Genomic DNA, 19,212 nt, shown 5'->3' on the forward strand with positions numbered 1-19,212 from the left:
TCCGTGTCGTTATTGCTGCTGCCCTGCACCATCACCCCCATCCTCCGCATACACTGCCCTGAGGCTATACTCCTCCCGTGGGGAGTTATGCTACGCTCTGCTGCACCCACAACACCAGCCTTAGCGGTCTGCCCTGTAGCGGCGGTTCACTCTGACCGCAATCCACGGGTGGCGTAGTCGGACATTTAAACATCAAAACCACATAAATAGTTCCGCCACTGGTTTGACCGCCCTGAGCCACGGAACCGGATCGCCGCCACGAAGACTACAACCACCAGCATCCACCAAAAAGGGTCCGGCTCCGGGTGTCCCAAGGCCCAGGGGGTGCGTCAGAACATTTTCATCACCTTTCACAATCACCAATGGGACAAGGCAGGGATGTCCTCTGTCCCCTCTCTTATACATCCTAGTGACGGAGCACCTGCTCTCATCAATTCGCCATAACCCCAATATTAGGTGGATTGAGGTGGGAGGCACCGAGTACAAGTGCTCTCTATTTGCTGATGATGTCCTAGTATATATCACTCAATCACATATATCCATCCCTGCTGTTATGGCTGAAATAGATCACTTTGTTACATGGTAAAATTTTAAAATCAATGCAGCGAAGTCTGAGGCCCTCGATGTCTCCCTCCCTAAATCCATATAGGATTCCATCCAGTCCAACTTTCCCTTTGCCTGGCCCTCACAGGGTATCAAATACTTAGGAATTCCTATTCATAGAGACCTCTCCCATCTATGTTATCTTAATTTTGGGCCCTTTATTGAACAATTCCATACAGACCACGGTTGGCAAGTTAGAACTGTAAGATTCACTACGTGAACCACTGGTGTTTTGTGGAAAAGCACATGTACACCGCGTTCCAAATTATTATGCAAAAAGTGTTTAGGAGTGATAAGGGAAGAATTTGTTTGTTTGTCAGTTAAACTCATTGATGGTGATGTGTGTCAGGGCTCTTTATATCACTGTAAGCAATTGCAGACACCTGTGCTAATTAGTTTGGCAGGTGTGTCCAATGAAAGGCAAGACTACTTAAGAAGGCTCTCTCACATTATTAAGCAGCCTACATTTTCTGCCAAAATGGGAAAGAAAAAGGATGTGTCGGCTGCTGAGAAGCAACAAATTGTGGAGTGTTTAGGTCAAGGCATGACTACAATCAACATTGTGCGATGATCAGGATGAAGTGTCTTGGCAATCAAGAAGTATGTAGCTGATTCACAGTACACACGTGTGCGTGCTGATAAGGGCAAATTGAGGACTCTTTCCTACAGGCAATTACGTCAGGTTGAAAGAGCAGCGGCAAAAAAGCCTTGTCATAGCAGCAGACAAGTTTTTGAAGCTGCTTGTGCCTCCAACGTCCCCCGAACAACAAGATGCAGGGTCCTTCAGAGGTTTGCAGCTGTGCATACGCCATCCTGTCGACCTCCTCTATCCACTTCACACAAGCAGAAACGGCTCCAGTGGGCCAAACATTACATGAAGACTGATTTCAAAACTGTTTTGTTCACGGATGAGTGCCGTGCAGCGCTCGATGGTCCAGATGAATGGAGTGGAGGATGGCTGGTTGATGGACACCCCACGCAAACACGGCTACAGCGCCAACAAGGAGGAGGTGGAGTAATGTTTTGGGCTGGAATCATGGGGAGAGAGATTGTCGGCCCCTTTAGGATCCCTGAAGGCGCTAAAGATGAACTCCATAATGTATGTGGATTTTCTCAAACAGCACTTCCTGCCATGGTTCAAGAAGAAGAACCGTGTATTTCACAGCAAGATCATTTTTCTGCATGATAATGCACCATCTCATGCTGCACATAAAACATCTGCATCTCTGGCTGATATGGGCATAAAAGGGGACAAACTTATGGTGTGACCCCCATGCTCCCCTGACCTCTACCCCATTCAGAACCTTTGGAGCATCATTAAAAGGAGTGTCTATGATGGCGGGAGGCAGTTCACATCTAAGCAACAGCTCTGGGAGGGTATTCTGTCCTCATGCAAAACAATTGAAGCAGAAACCATCCAAAACCTGACAAATTCAATGGACGAGAGAGTTCAGAAGCTCCTTTCGAACAAGGGGTCCTATGTGAAAATGTAACATCACCTAGAATAAAGTTTTGAGTTGAAAACAGTTTGATTTCAGTTTCTAACAACCTGCTAATGCTTATAATTTCAAAAATGACCATTTTTTTGGTCTTTATTAAAATGAAAAGGTTGATCGAAAAGTTTGGGGGATCTAAGAGTGTGGCAACCCAGTAGTCATGATTACTTCGAATTCTGACAATATGAGGGTCATGCTGCAGGTAGTGCAGCAAGAAGTCACTTATGTGTCTTGCGCATCTCGGAGCCCTAAAATTATTATCCGGGCTAGATGCAGCTAAAAATTATTTTTAATTTTAAATCTGGTGAAGCTTATTATAGATGGCCTAATAGGATCAGTGCTGCACACTGCTACAAAGCCCAAATTATTTTCCAGTCAAGATACAGATAAACATGATTAGTAATTTGAAAGCTTAAAACGGTTGGTAGGGTGATTTTAACCAATCATCAAGCTTTTACTCTCCCCAGGATGACACAGGGGTAGAAAAGTCGTTTCGGATCCATGATTTGTTCATCTTTATGAACGTGAGTCTGTCTACATTATCAGTGGAGAGCCGCGCGCGCTTATCTGTCAGCACACCACCAGCAGCGCTGAACACGCGTTCAGACAGAACGCTGGCTGCGGGGCATGACAAGATCTCCAAGGCGTAAGTGGCTAGCTCCGGCCATTTATCCAGATTGGAAGTCCAAAAAGAGCAAGGGTCCAGTGACACAGTCGTGGCTTCAATGTTTACTTGGAGATACTCCTGTACCATCGTCTCTAGGCGTTGACTATGTGTCAGACTTCTTGTCTCCTGTGGCCTTGCAAAGGATGGGCTAAAAAAGTGGTGAAATGATTCCGCAAAATTGATGTTACCAGCAGATACTGTGGTTCTGTTACGGTTTGAGTGCTGAACACTTGACGGTCCCACGGTTGGCAAGTTGGAACTGTGAGATTCACTACGTGCACCACTGGTATTTTGTGGAAAAGCACATGTAAGATTCTGCAACAGTCTCTGCTGATACTCCTGCATGCGTGCATCCCTTTCTATGGCAGGAATAATTTCTGCAAATTTACTTTTGTACCAGGGATCTAACAGTGTGGCAACCCAGTAGTCAGGATTATTTCTAATTCTCACAATTCGAGGGTCATGTTGCAGGTAGTGCAGCAAGAAGGCACTCATGTGTGTTGCGCATCCAGGAGCACCAAGTCCCTGTTGTGTTGGTGGCGAGGTAACAATCATGCTTCCTTCCTCTGTCCTCTCCCCCCAACCTCGCACAACAGAAATGTGATCAAGGTCTCCCTCATCTGATGAGTCTTCCATCAGTTCGTCCTCCACTTCTTCCTGGGCTCCTGCACCTTCCTCACTAGTTTGGCTGCTACCATGCGCCCTGGTAAAACCATCTCCCCCACCCTCACATGCCTGCCGCCTTGGTGCTGCCGACCGTCTGGACCTTGCAGATGTTAGCCCTTCCGCATACAACTCCTCCTCCTCTACTTCCTCCACCTCCTCTTGTGCCACCACCTGACTCCGAATTCTGTTTAACATGTGCTCCAGCATGTAAATCACCGGAATAGTCATGCTGATAATGGCATCGTCAGCACTAAACATCTTCGTCGCCATTTCAAAACTGTGCAGAAGGGTGCATAGGTCCCTGATCTGAGACCACTCCTCCAGCGTGATTTGCCCCACCTCTGAATCTCGTTGGCCCAGGCTATACGTCAGAACGTATTGCACCAGGGCTTGTCGGTGCTGCCACAGTCGCTGCAACATGTGCAGAGTTGAATTCCACCGGGTAGGCACATCGCATTTTAGCCGGTGAAGTGGCAGGCCCAACGACTTCTGTAGAGATGCAAGTCGCTGAGCTGCGGGATGCGAATGGCGGAAGTGAGCACACAGTGACCGTGCCCTCTGCAGAAGGCCATCTAGTCTGGGATAGTGGGCTAAAAATTGCTGGACAACCAGGTTCAACACGTGAGCCATACAAGGCACGTGTGTGACATTGCCCCGGCGAAGGGCCGCACCCAGGTTTGCAGCATTGTCGCACACGGCCTTCCCTGGTTTCAGGTCCAGTGGAGACAACCATTCATGAAATTGGTTCTCCAGAGCTGACCACAACTCCTCAGCTGTGTGACTCACATTTCCCAGACATTTCAATGTAAAAACCGCCTGATGACGTTGAGCCCTACTGCCAGCATAGTAAGGAGGTGTGCAGGATCCCTTCTGCGCAGTTAGAAAGCTTGTGGCATGACCAGACAGTCTTTGGGTGCAGGTGGAAGACCGAGAGGAGGTTGAGGACGCAGAAGCAGTGGAGGAACTTTGACATAAAGAGGATTGACGCACAACTCGTGGGGACGGCAAGACTTGGACAGCAGCCCCTTGTCCTGCTGTCACCATAGTTACCCAGTGCCCAGTCAGCGACATGTAACGCCCCTGTCCATGCCTACTCGTCCAAGTGTCTGTGGTGAAATGCACCCTGTCACACACAGAGTTTCTCAAAGAAGCGGTGATGTTGTGTGCGACATGCTGGTGGAGCGCAGGCACACCTTTCTTTGAGAAGTAGTGCCGACTGGGCATCTGGTACTGGGGCACTGCGACGGACATAAGGTCTCGAAAATCCTCTGTGTCCACCAGGCGGAAAGGCAGCATTTCTGTAGCCAAGAGCTTGCAGATGGTGAAATTCAACCTCTTAGCTTTCTCATGGCTAGGAGGAAATGGTCTTTTACTTGTCCACATCTGAGGGACCGAGGGCTGGCTATTGTGCTTAGACGGGGTTGATAAGGGTGTCCCCGGCAAACTGCCGGTCTGTGAGGAAGATGCAGGCGGACATGTTAGGTTGCCTTGATCCAAAGGTGGTGCTATCGATGTCGGACAGCGCTCAAGACCAGCTGGTGTTACCACCTCCAAAGAAAATGATGACCTGCCAATCACGCTGGCTGTTGCGGGTAAAGAGGTGGCAGGTCTGCGCCCCAAAACAGGTGTGACTGCTGTCCCCCCAGTCACAGAGGATGAAGAGGCCGCGGATGCACAAGATATGGCAGACGGTGGTTGGCCCGGCCGGCTAGGCCGCATTGTAGCACACTGAGCTTCCCACTGCAACTTATGCTTCATGTCCATGTGCCGGTTCATGCATGAAGTACTCAAACTATGTATTTTTTGGCCTCTACTTAGCTTTTGCTGACAAATGTTACAGATAACACGAGTTGGGTCATCTTTATCGATCTGAAAAAATGCCCAGGCTATGCATGGCTTAGCACCCATGCGACCTGAAGAGCCACCACGACTTGTGGTGAGAGGCAGAGTTGTGTTTGAGGATGCAGTTGTTGACGTGCTTCCAGTACTACGTCTCTGTCCAGGAAGGCGCAACCTGACCTCGTCGTCACTAGCATCTTCCTCCACCTCCTCTGCTGACCTCATCTCTTGGCTGACTGTGGGTTGACAGTAAGTGGGATCTCCGACCTCATCATCATCACCCTGTGCGTTATCACACCCGTCGTCCTCAGAGCCAACCTGTTCCTGCCCTGACAAAAAACTAAAGTTGTCGCTCCAATCAGGTATTTGAGTCTTATCATCGTCTTCCTCATTGTCTCCACCAACAGGAGTTACAGTTTGGGAATGAGGGTCTACATTATGGTCAGAACCTTCTGCGTCTGGTCCTGGATCCGACTCATAAAGATTCTGGGCATCAGTGCAGATCATTTCCTCGTCTGGATTCACAGAAGCGCTGGAGTCGACCTCTGATTCCCAGGCTATAGTATGAGTAAACAGCTCTGCAGACTCAACCATCTGTTCTACCTCATACTCAGACGGGCAGCTGGAGATTTGGGAGCTGTGAGGAAGCAAGTGCGATTTGGGTGACACCTTTGAGGACTGGAGTATTTGTGATGTTGAAGTTGATGTGGAGGAGAGCCCACTTAAAGGAGCACTTGATATCCGTTGAAGCACCTGCTGTTTTTGTGCCTCATCTGGAATTTGTAGCGATTGGCGTGGCCGTAAGAAAGGGATCTTATCACATTGTCCGCTAAAAGAAGTAGACATTTTAGTTTGGCTGGAAGATGGTCTTTCTTCTGCACCTACCCCACGGACACAACCTTTTTTCCCCTTCCCAACACGCCTATTCCCCTTTCCACCAGCAGCTGGCCTTTTTCCACTCATTTTGGTGGTTAACTAATTCACAACTCTGGAGTTGTTTGCACAAAAAAACAATGGATGGTAACCGAGCAGAGCTGAGTGGCCAAACTGTGGTATTAGGCCAAAACTATTGGCTGGGTTAGATGCAGAAAAAAATTATTTTTAATTTGCAACCTGATGGAGGTCAGTATAGATGGACTAATAGACCAAGTCCCACACACCGCTAGAAGCCCAAATATTTTTTCAGAGCTAGATGCAGAAAAAAATTATATTCAATTTGCAACCTGCTGGAGGTCAGTATAGAAGGACTAATAGAACAAGTCCCACACACTGCTAGAAGCCCAAATATTTTTTCAGAGCTAAATGAAGAAAAAAATTATTTTTAATTTGCAACCTGATGGAGGTCAGTATAGATGGACTAATAGACCAAGTCCCACACACTGCTAGAAGCCCAAATATTTTTTCAGAGCTAGATGCAGAAAAAAATTATTTTTAATTTGCAACCTGATGGAGGTCAGTATAGATGGACTAATAGACCAAGTCCCACACACCGCTAGAAGCCCAAATATTTTTTCAGAGCTAGATGCAGAAAATTTTTTTATTCAATTTGCAACCTGATGGAGGTCAGTATAGATGGACTAATAGACCAAGTCCCACACACTGCTAGAAGCCCAAATATTTTTTCAGAGCTAGATGCAGAAAAAAATTATTTTTAATTTGCAACCTGATGGAGGTCAGTATAGATGGACTAATAGACCAAGTCCCACACACCGCTAGAAGCCCAAATATTTTTTCAGAGCTAGATGCAGAAAATTTTTTTATTCAATTTGCAACCTGATGGAGGTCAGTATAGATGGACTAATAGACCAAGTCCCACACACTGCTAGAAGCCCAAATATTTTTTCAGAGCTAGATGCAGAAAAAAATTATTTTTAATTTGCAACCTGATGGAGGTCAGTATAGATGGACTAATAGACCAAGTCCCACACACTGCTAGAAGCCCAAATATTTTTTCAGAGCTAGATGCAGAAAAAAATTATTTTTAATTTGCAACCTGATGGAGGTCAGTATAGATGGACTAATAGAACAAGTCCCACACGCTGCTAGAAGCCCAAATATTTTTTCAGAGATAAATGAAGAAAAAAATTATTTTTAATTTGCAACCTGATGGAGGTCAGTATAGATGGACTAATAGACCAAGTCCCACACACCGCTAGAAGCCCAAATATTTTTTCAGAGCTAGATGCAGAAAATTTTTTTATTCAATTTGCAACCTGATGGAGGTCAGTATAGATGGACTAATAGACCAAGTCCCACACACTGCTAGAAGCCCAAATATTTTTTCAGAGCTAGATGCAGAAAAAAATTATTTTTAATTTGCAACCTGATGGAGGTCAGTATAGATGGACTAATAGACCAAGTCCCACACACTGCTAGAAGCCCAAATATTTTTTCAGAGCTAGATGCAGAAAAAAATTATTTTTAATTTGCAACCTGATGGAGGTCAGTATAGATGGACTAATAGAACAAGTCCCACACGCTGCTAGAAGCCCAAATATTTTTTCAGAGATAAATGAAGAAAAAAATTATTTTTAATTTGCAACCTGATGGAGGTCAGTATAGATGGACTAATAGACCAAGTCCCACACACTGCTAGAAGCCCAAATATTTTTTCAGAGCTAGATGCAGAAAAAAATTATTTTTAATTTGCAACCTGATGGAGGTCAGTATAGATGGACTAATAGAATGATGCTATGCCCAAAAGATTTTACTTCACTAGGTGCAGTAAAAAAATTGGTATTCTATACACAGGTGGTATATCTTGCAACACAGATAGGCTACTCCACTGACTAACACACTCTGCAATAGGCCAAAAAGGATTAGCTTTGCTAGATTCAGCCAAATGCTGTGAAAAAAACTTGCACAGCACTGGCACAGATCTGCCTGGCAAAAACTGATAGGAACTGATGTAACCTAGTCCTGAAAAGGACTCCAATTACAATTAGTCTTTACTCCCACAATCTATCTATTTAAGAGCACAGACCTGCTTGATAAAAGTCGTAGGAAATGCTGTAACCTAGTCCTTAAAAGGACTGCAATCACAACTATTCCCTACTCCCAAGCTATCTGTATATTTGTGCGAAAATTGGCTTGAAATTAACAAGGTATAGCGCACACAGCAACAGCGGTGCCGTCTAACACGCAGCTGCAGCAGTGAGAAAATGGTGGCGACGGGGAAAATGGCTTGGTCTTATAGGGCAAGGACATGTGACATACACTGCCAATCACACATGCCCTTGCTTGTGTGAAAAAAAGCACTTCGCTCCGTGTGTGCGCTGCTGATAGGCTGACAGATTGCACCTCCCCACTGCAAATGCGGGAAAGAGAAAAAAAAATGGAGATCTTCATTGTTCCTGCAGAGATCCATCCCCTGCCCCTCCCCCCGCCCCGCTGTACACTCAAACTGCGTATTAACATTAATTTTCATCATTACTGAGAAAAAATCCAGTTATGATTTTGGTGCACGAACAGTTATCGAACATAACCTCGAACAGCCGAATTTTTCTCAAATTGTTCGTGTTCGCCGACCGGCTCGAACACCGCCCAAAACAGCTCGAATTTGAGATTGGCGAACAGTTCGAGTAGAACAACGCTCATCTCTACTTATAAGTTCTTTTTTTTCTTGCTGGATGAGTTGTAGTTTTGAATGACACCATTCATTTTATCATACATAGTATGCTTCAAAGGGCAGTGAAACGCAATTGTTTTTTGCACACTTCATTATATATTAAAAATTACATGATTCTTGAGGACAGTAATATTATGCTGATAATTTATTTTTATTTTTATATATATATTTTAATGGTTTAAAAGCATTTAGACCCATGTAAAATAAAAATTTGGTTTGTGTGGCTATTTTCTGAGACCTTTGTTTTTGAGTTGTCTGTGTGCCAGAAAATGAAATCTATGCTAGCCATCAGCTGGTTCAGATTACTGCTGCAATGTATGCCAGTTTTCATGTGTACATTATAGTAAATCTGGTGCATGATTTACTCCTGTATACACCACTGCCACCTCTGACCTCTCTCATTTCTGCAGAAGACTTTAAAGCACACATCAAAAAGAAGATCGACCATATCAGACTAAGCTTTAATGTGCAAACATCACAATCCTTCCATAAAAAAGACTTATGCCTTTCCCTCAAAAACTTCTTTCCTACCATCACTGAAGAAAAACGTATTTATTTTTTCTCCAAATCACACCTAAATACTTGTGCAGTTGATCCCATTCCATCTCACCTCCTCCCTAACCTCACCGCCATGCTTATCCTGACCCTAACCCATCTCTTCAATCTATCATTAACCTCTGGGGTCTTGTCTTCTGCTTTCAAACTACCACCGGAGCCGCTGCATCCCCCAAAACCTATTTTCCCCTTCCCCAATATCATGTAGATTGTAAGCCCATGAGTAGGGATGAGCGGACCCTTGGAAGTTCGGGTTCTGGTACCCGAACAAACTTTAGTCCAAAGTTCAGTTTAGGTACAGAACTATACCTGAACTTTAAACTGAACCCCAAACACTTTCTTTCTCGGTCTCTCTCTCTCCCTCCTCCCCGGACTCCCAAGCTATAAAACGGACCTACAGGAGAAGTCCATTTCGGAGTTTAGCACTGGACACTAGGTGTCCAGTACAAACTCCAAACTTTAGAGTTCAGGTTTGCTCATCTTTTTTCTCTACCCATGAGGGCAGGTTCCTCCTCCCTTCAGTACATGTCTGACAATCTATTTACTTATAATTTTCTATATACATGTTATGTATGTAACCTCTTTTTCATATGTAAAACACCCTGGAATTAAGGGTGCTTTAAAAATATATAATAATATTAGACCATGCCTCCTTTTACTAAGCTACATCTACTTTTCAAAAAAGTGTCAGAGCTGGTACATTATGGCAATAAGTGACAAAATTTGTGGCAAATATTACTTGTTACAAATGTTGCTACTTTTTTATACCAGTTTTCTGGTGTGCAGGGTATGATAAATTCCACCAATATTTTTTAACATTATATGTGAATAAGCCTATCAGACATAGAGGCAACCCCAAACATATTGAAGGGAGGGGCCATGTTTGATTTTCATGATCATTTTTGTTGTTCCTTATAATTTTGCCAAGATAAATTACTTATGTCTAACGCCGATTCAGTGGAGTAAAATACATGTTAGGCTTCATTCATAAATCCATTTTGTAAAAGATCAAAAACAGACCTTTTTATCAGTGGATCAAATTGTCATCCATTTTTGGTGCATGATTCCATTTTTACTATCTGTGGTATTGATTTTTCTCATTCTCAAAAAAAAATTCCAAGATTCTCTTACCCACTAAACAATAAAACAAGGACTTGCTTGAATCACACATTGATAGTATCCGAGTGCTAGTCATTTTTTCATAGAACAAACCATGAATCAAATTGGATCAAAAACAGACATACATGCAGACATTCAGCACGCAACATGCCCATACAGTGCTGCTTACCATTATTGGCACTTCTTCATTTTTTTATAGACTGTACAATATCTTAAGAAATCAACGGAAATGTACCAAAGCTATATCTTTAAGATTTTTTAATTAGTGGTTCAAAGTAATACAACAATAAAACATTGTTTTTCTACTTCCATATTGCAATTTCAAAGAAGAAACAGAATAAACAGCAAGTGCAGCAATAAAGGCACCCCTAATTAATACTTGGTTGCACACCCTTTGGCATTGATGACAGCCTCCAAACATTTCTTGTAGCCACTTATAAGCTTTTTGCACTTCTCAGCAGGAATTTTCTCCCACTCTTCCTTTGCAGTTTGTTCAAGCTCTTGAATGTTTGCAGGGTTCTTTTCCCAATGGCAGATTTCAGCTCACCCCAAAGATTTTAAATGGGATTGAGGTCAGGACTCCTTGCTGGCCATTTTAAAACAGTCCATTTTTTCTTTTTCAACCATTTCTGTGTACTTTTGGATGTGTGATTTGGGTCATTGTCGGAGGACCCATGACCTTCGACTCAAACCAAGTTTTCTTACACTGGGTAAGACATTTCTATCTAAAATCTCTTGATAATTCTCTGATTTCATGATTCCTATGAAATGGTCAATGCCTCCAGTACAAGATGCAGCAAAGGAGGCCCACATCATTATGGATCCTCCACCATGCTTAACTGTTGGTAAGGTGTTCTTTTCCTTATAAGCTTCATTGTGCTGTCTGTAAACAAATTGTTGCTTTGCATTGCCAAAAAGCTCTATTTTTGTTTCATCTGTCCATAGAACATTTTCCCAGAAGGATTATGGTTTGTCAAGGAACTCTTTTGCAGAGATCTGTCGTTCCTTTTTATGTCTTTTCTTCAGTAATGGTTTCTCCCTTAGCCTTTGCCCATAAAGCTCTGCTTGGTTTACTGTGCAGCGTATGGTACTTAGTGAAACCATGACCCCAGACTGTTCCAGGTTGGCCTTCAGTTCTTTGGATTTTTGACATGGTGTTTCCACCATTCACACCAAACTTTGAAGATATCACTTGTCAATTTTCCTCTTCCCCCCATGTCCAGGAAGGTTCTTGACGGTTCCAAGCTTGGCAAACTTCTTAATAACATGGTGCACAGGCGAGTCAAAATGTGTTTCCATACTAAATTAATGTAAAGCGTGCCAATACCAGTGTCACAGCAAGCTTTAGGCTTTTTTATTTTTCCCTTCCATTGTTTTTGTTTTTAAATTATTGATTATCATTTGCTCTTTTGTATGTAACATGAGTGCTCTATACAAAAAACTGTTTCACTTTCATTATTTTCAGGAGATACAAGTATTCCACACTATGTACTTAAACTTCAAGGGTGCCAGTAATGATGAGCAGGACTGTAGACTATAATGGGATCATGTCCTATCTGCAAAAAGAATGGAAAGAATGCATTCCTGAAACACAGACTTGGTCCCTTTGGCTGAGTTAAATAATACGCTTCAAGGGAAAGATAACCAATATGGGTAATTTCACTTGAATTTAAAGAAAATAGTCACAATTAAAAGCTTTTGAGTAAGATCTGACAAACATTTCCAGTAGCCTGTTAATGCCCAGTACACATTTTAAAGTATTAGAAGACGAGCATATGCATGTGACAACAACACTTTTATTATTAATATTGATTTTGATGGGATCATTCTCAAGCCACAGTCACACATTCAGTATTTGGTCAGTATTTATTAGCCAAAACTAGAAGTGGAACAATCAAACGAGACGTATAAAAGAAATTTGTGCACCACTTCTGTATTTTTCACCCACTCTGAGTTTTGGTTTACAAATTCTGATGTAAAATACTGATCAAATGCTGAACGTGTGAACGTGGCCTATGACTGGGAGTGGCAGAACCACTAATGCTGCAGTATTATGCCAATGTGTCAATCAATTGCTTTTGCTTTTTTAGTGAGCAGACTAACACTTTTATTTTATTTGTGGCAACTAAGACATAAAACGGAACCTGCTAACTTAATAATCACATATCACTACACAATGAAGAAACACTGCAGGCTACAATTAAAGTTGCATCACAAAAAGCAAAACAATCCTTCCACATACTGTATGCCCTACATCAATTATGCATCACTTGTTTCTTATAACCTGCTCTTCTAAATAGAGTTTTCATTCCAAACTGAAACTTTCCCGATACAAAAATACAAATATGCTTTATTTATTTATTGTGTTTTTGGCTACTTGTTACAGCTATAGTTATAAATGATTGTATATTATTGACTATGTACAATAATACAGTAATACATTATTGTAGACTGTATGACAATTCAATGTTGGCACAGTGATAGAAAAATATATTCTATAGTGAAAAACTGCTATGGGAGTGATAAAAGAAGATTCACTTAGGATGCGGTAGGATGAACCTATTTCTGACTGTATGTGCTTTGTCCATTTTATGTTGAATTGGGATTTTGTTCTACCCTAAATCCTTGATATTTACACCATCACATAGCATGTAATAGTACATCCTATGTTGGGTCCCCATTAGAAATGGGAGAATTTATTTGCAGGACTCCAGTCCATCGACCAGGTCAGTAGTCATCTGTGACCACTGGATGGGAGTCTTGCAAATTCTTTCACCTCCCAGCTTCTATTTTGATTAGCCAGGCTAGAGTGTGATGCACACTTGATGGGAATGCCGGCAGGTAAGAAGATTTGCAGACCTCCCCTCCCTTGCAGTAGTCACAAATTATTGACCTGGTCAATGGACTGGAGTTCTGACAATTGATTTGTCCATTTCTATTCCCCCTCTAAAATGTATAATGCGGGCTCAGGAGCTGCTGTGTTAGGACTTGTGCACACGTTGCAGATTTGGTGCATTTTTGCAGATTTTCTAGGAAAACCTGAAGCAATCCTGATTCCAGAGAAGTGAATGAGAAACCTGACATCTCATGCATGCATTCCTAATTTTTGACTTGCAGATTTGGTGCAGAAAAGAATCTGCAGCATGTCAATTCTCTGTGAATATTTGCCCTAAAATGAAAAAACGCAGGGCAAAAATACACCAAAAACACGAGTTTTTGCAGCTGCATTTTTCCTGCCAACAGATGCAGAAATGGTGCAGAAATTTTTCTCAACATGTGCACATACCCTTACTTTGTAACTGCAGTGACCAGAGCTTGCTGGCAGTAGCATTTTAATGACACAATGATCTCGGGAGTTGGAATGGCAGTTGAGGTCTGCTGAAAGGAGGGGGGGCGTCTTTGCCCTCCTGTGAAGACAAGACTGTGGCTGGGCTTCATAGAAGAAGATCATTTTGTCTACACACTGCAATACAGTTGTATATTCGATGTATAGAAGTTTAAGTCCCCTAATGTGACTTAAATATAAACTGAAAAATATATTTTTTTCAAATATTACAATAAATAAAAGAACATAAGATTCAAACACCCCATTTTTACCCATTTAAAAAAAACAAGCCTTATCTGTCTGCATTTAGACTTTAAGGTAACCACCCCACCCTCCCCCCTCTAATTAGGTGTGTGAGTGGTTATTTTATCAGTAATTTACACCTGTCTCCAGCTTTTGTTATGGGAACCTGCTGCATCCTGCAGTAGATATTATTGTGCCTTTAATCTGTGATGTTTTCCTTTTTTTGTAAAATTAATTAACCTGAATGGTAAATGCAGTAAATCGGAAAAAAAAATTGAAACTCTAGAATTGTATTAAAATGATTTTAACTTTTCTCTAAAAAATGGCATTTAAAAAACAATACAACTGTTGTATGTATCCTAGAATGATATCGGCTTGTCATACTGACGCGCCCCCTGGGACATATTCCTTTTTGAGGGGAATACCCGGCACCGGATCAGATGGGGGGGTTGTAGTCTCCGAGCGGCTGTGACCCGGCCCCGTGCCCAGGGCGTCAAGCTCAGTGTTATGTGGCAGTCCTACAGATGTTATTAGTTCTTAATGTCGACTACGCCACCCGTTGTGTTGCGGTCACTATGGCCGCCGCTGCAGCAGGGTCCGCTGAGGCTGATGGTGTAAATGCAGCTTGTGATGGTATAACCCCCAACGGGTGGGGTATAGCCTCAGGGGGTCAGGTGCAGAGGATGGGGGTTGTAATGGTGCAGCATAGATGTTAAAGGAAGACAGAGTCGGGTTGTGCAGTTTAGGGTATTTACTCACTGCTGATGTTCCGGTCACTCCAGCTGCTAGTGACCACCCGAGCCGTGCTGCGTCCACCAGGTCCTGGATCCAGCCAACCCCCAAACAAGTCCGGAGCGTGGCCCTGAGCTCTCTTTCTGTCCCGTTCTCCGGCCGTCCCCACCAGTAATCCACCTAGGTCCAGCTCCCTCGGGCCTTCTGTTGGGACACCCTTGGCCCTGGGTTCCCTGACCCTTCATGTGGTGTGCCTTCGGGGTGGATGTGATGGGTGACCGTGACAAACGCTGCCCACGGTCTCCGGTCTCTGGCTGGGGTGTGTTTTCTGCCCCCACCAGCTTGGGATCCGGTACCCTGTGCCGACTCCTCACCCAGTGCTTTAATTTGGGTTCTTGGGTCCTCCCTGTTTTCCCCTCTGGGTACTCCTTCTTTGCTCCTTTCTCACTCAGGGTCTCTCTCTTGCTGCAGGCTAACTTCCTCTCTGCTTGCTGTCTGCTCCTCTGCAGCTGTCTTGCTGTCTGCTCCTCTGCAGCTGTCTTGTTCTCTGCATCTGACCCTGTTCTTAGTTGGTGCCCACCTTATATACACCCTCTATGTGTGAGCTCAGGTGACCAGCACCCAATGAGCTCCTATCTTTACCCAGGCTGCTCCCCCTATCTGCCCCTACACCACTTGGGATGTACCACCCCCCTCCCACTCCAGCCAGGAACAGACTCGGTCGTACCTGCACATTTCTAAGTGGGAGTACCGTCGGTCTGTTCCTCGGAAATGGGATGTGTGTAGTGCATGCAGCCTACCGAGCTCAGTTCCACTCTCCATCCTTGCCCGGGAGTGGAATATCACACCTCTGGGTTGAGGTGCAATACTCCTGTAGCAGCCGAATCCTCAGGGTGCTACATTCCCCCCTGGTAAATCACAGCACGTCCTCGGGCTGCAAGACATAAAACACCAAACATACATTTTTTTTTATAAACATAAACATATAAAACATCATATAAAACTTTTCATATAAACATTCTCGTAGTCGTTTCTTGTTTCAGGTTCCTCCTCCGGACACTGTGCAACGTGTGTCCGGGAAAAGTGCGACAGTTTCTCTAGAAAAATGGTTTTCCTATAAAACCGGTAGGGGGCGCTTTAGGACGCGCAACTATTTACAGGGGAAGTTGGCCGCTGTCAGTCCTCGGCCAGGTATTGGGGAGGAATGACCGCTCTCAGTCCTCGGTCAGTGGGATTTAGGGGTTAAACGGGTAACAGTTCACACATGCTGGTCCCAACGGGGACTATATTAGCAGCAACAGTTTCAATTTTACGGTTTCAGTTTCAATTCACTGTGCCCCGACGGGCAACTATATACAGCTCCTGCTTCGCTGTCCTTAGCGACGGCGTCCTCCTGCTCTTGCTTTTTGGTTACCTTTGGCTCTAGTTTCAGACCCGTCCGGGTCCTCTTGCTCCTCCTCCCCGCACTGCAACTCCTCCTCCGTCAGGCGGTGCACGTGGAGGGCATAAGGTCCTTTGGCACACTTGTGCCGGGTGAAGGTGACCTCGTCCCCGATGTAAAGGTCACGACCTCTGTGCCCCTCCGGCAGATGGGATTCCACGTCTCTGCGCGTGACAAAGACGTCGCCGAGGGTGTTGTTGTCTCTGATGAAGCCCCACCCGTGCTGCTGGTTAAACTTGATTACAGTCCCGGTGGTACGGGGACTGTGCGCTGCACGGGGGTCCCTCCTGGTCCGGCTCTTTTGCTCGGCGCTCCTTATTTGGGCCTGTTGTTCCCGGACCCGCCTCTCTCTCCGCTCCCTCGCGAACTCCTCGAGCTGTTGGCGGCAGCACTCCGCACGCTCTGCTGCAGCTGCCCTAGTTTCCTGAGTGAACCCCATTAGATCTTCTCCGGTGGGGTCCCACTCAAACTGTGCTTCCGCTAGCGGGGGCGAGATCCGTGCCACGGGCTTCGGAGCCGGAATCAGGGGTTCATCCAGGGGTCTTAGTTTCTGCTGCCGTTCCAGCTCATGGTATCCTTCGGGCCAGACGAAGGGCCGCCCGTCCGGCCATGTGAGCTGGCCGAACAAGTCCTCCCCCAGGTGTGGCACCCTTGGTTTTACGGGCGCGGGCGCGATGGTGGTGACGCCCGGGTTGCCCAGGCCTTGCGGCCAGGCCTGGGGCACCTGGAAGGTGAAGGGCACCGTTAGGACGGCGGCACCCTGGGCTACCTGGCCTTGCGGCCAGGCCGGAGGCTCCGCGGAGGTAGGGGGCGCTGTTGGTGATGCGGCGCCCGGGGGTACTAGGCCTTGCGACCAGGCTGGTGGTATTTCCTGCTTTGTCACGCTCCGGGTCGAGGCGCGTGACGTCACAGGGGTCGCTGCGGCGGCTTCCGGTCGGGGCCTAGTCCATAGCGGTGACATGGCGGCTACGGGCACAGCAGGGGGACTTTCGGGCTCTGCGACGGGGAGCTGGGGCAGGTGGGCGGTTTCTCGGCTTGGGGTATAGGCGTCCCCTTTACCTGCCTCCATGCGTTCGGCTCCCTTCTCGGCGCCGTCTCCGGCCTTGGGTCCTCCCGCGCCATCCTCAGAGGCGGTCTGCTTCCTCTTCCAGGGTAGCGTGCTCCGTTGACTGGTCTCAGCTTGCTGGGTCATCTCCCGGCTCCACTCCGCCAGTATCTCGCGCTGTACCCGGGCCATCCTCCGTGCGAGGCCCTCCAGGGCAGTCTGTGCACACTCCCGGTCTCGGGGGAGCTGTGCAAGGACCTCCACTAGGCCTAGTGGGGTCGTGGTGTCTAGCAGGCTCCTGACCAACGGGTCGGTGCTGCTCTGCTCTTCTTCCAGCAGGCTCCTGGCCAGCGGGCCGGTGCTGCTCTGCTCTCCTTCCTCGGTCTTTAGCAGACTCCTGGCCAGCGGGCCGGTGCTGTTCTGCTTTCTCTCCATATCCGGGTAAACTTCTCCGCTACTCCTCGTTAGACTTCTTGCCTCCGGGTGCGCTCGCTCCAGACTGCTCCAGGCGGCACCCATCTTCGTTCTTTTCTTTCGTCTCCTCCCACTTCGAGGGCGGTCCCGGGGCAACTCGGTGACTGTCAGCTCCAGGGGTAGTTCTTTCACGCTGACAGACACCTCCAGCATCACAGTCTCTGTTGGTGGGGGCGGTTTCCACTTTTGGCGCCATTTTCTGTCCTGGCCCACGATGGGAGGTGGCCTCTTGCCCTCCTTTGGCACGCCCATAATGGCGTCCGCTGCTCTTCCAAGGCGGGAAATCTGCGGTTTTGGCGGGAAGCGTCGCCCAGTGGCGGGAAACTCTGCAGATGGCGGGAACAAGTTGGAAATGGCGGACAATCGGCGGGAAACGACTGGTGATGGAGTCCGATGGCGTGGACCCTCCGGAACCGGCGGGAGACTTCTTTCTGAGGTAAACTTGCACTTTTCTTCAGGCACGCAGTACCCGGGTGTTGCGGGCACGTAATCCTGCCGACTACGCCAAAGTTGACGCGCCCCCTGGGACATATTCCTTTTTGAGGGGAATACCCGGCACCGGATCAGATGGGGGGGTTGTAGTCTCCGAGCGGCTGTGACCCGGCCCCGTGCCCAGGGCGTCAAGCTCAGTGTTATGTGGCAGTCCTACAGATGTTATTAGTTCTTAATGTCGACTACGCCACCCGTTGTGTTGCGGTCACTATGGCCGCCGCTGCAGCAGGGTCCGCTGAGGCTGATGGTGTAAATGCAGCTTGTGATGGTATAACCCCCAACGGGTGGGGTATAGCCTCAGGGGGTCAGGTGCAGAGGATGGGGGTTGTAATGGTGCAGCATAGATGTTAAAGGAAGACAGAGTCGGGTTGTGCAGTTTAGGGTATTTACTCACTGCTGATGTTCCGGTCACTCCAGCTGCTAGTGACCACCCGAGCCGTGCTGCGTCCACCAGGTCCTGGATCCAGCCAACCCCCAAACAAGTCCGGAGCGTGGCCCTGAGCTCTCTTTCTGTCCCGTTCTCCGGCCGTCCCCACCAGTAATCCACCTAGGTCCAGCTCCCTCGGGCCTTCTGTTGGGACACCCTTGGCCCTGGGTTCCCTGACCCTTCATGTGGTGTGCCTTCGGGGTGGATGTGATGGGTGACCGTGACAAACGCTGCCCATGGTCTCCGGTCTCTGGCTGGGGTGTGTTTTCTGCCCCCACCAGCTTGGGATCCGGTACCCTGTGCCGACTCCTCACCCAGTGCTTTAATTTGGGTTCTTGGGTCCTCCCTGTTTTCCCCTCTGGGTACTCCTTCTTTGCTCCTTTCTCACTCAGGGTCTCTCTCTTGCTGCAGGCTAACTTCCTCTCTGCTTGCTGTCTGCTCCTCTGCAGCTGTCTTGCTG

The sequence above is a fragment of the Phyllobates terribilis genome, unplaced genomic scaffold (genome assembly GCF_046119375.1).
Source record: "Phyllobates terribilis strain yellow unplaced genomic scaffold, ASM4611937v1 Scaffold_4__5_contigs__length_816908805, whole genome shotgun sequence".
In the NCBI taxonomy this organism is placed as follows: Eukaryota; Metazoa; Chordata; class Amphibia; order Anura; family Dendrobatidae; genus Phyllobates; species Phyllobates terribilis.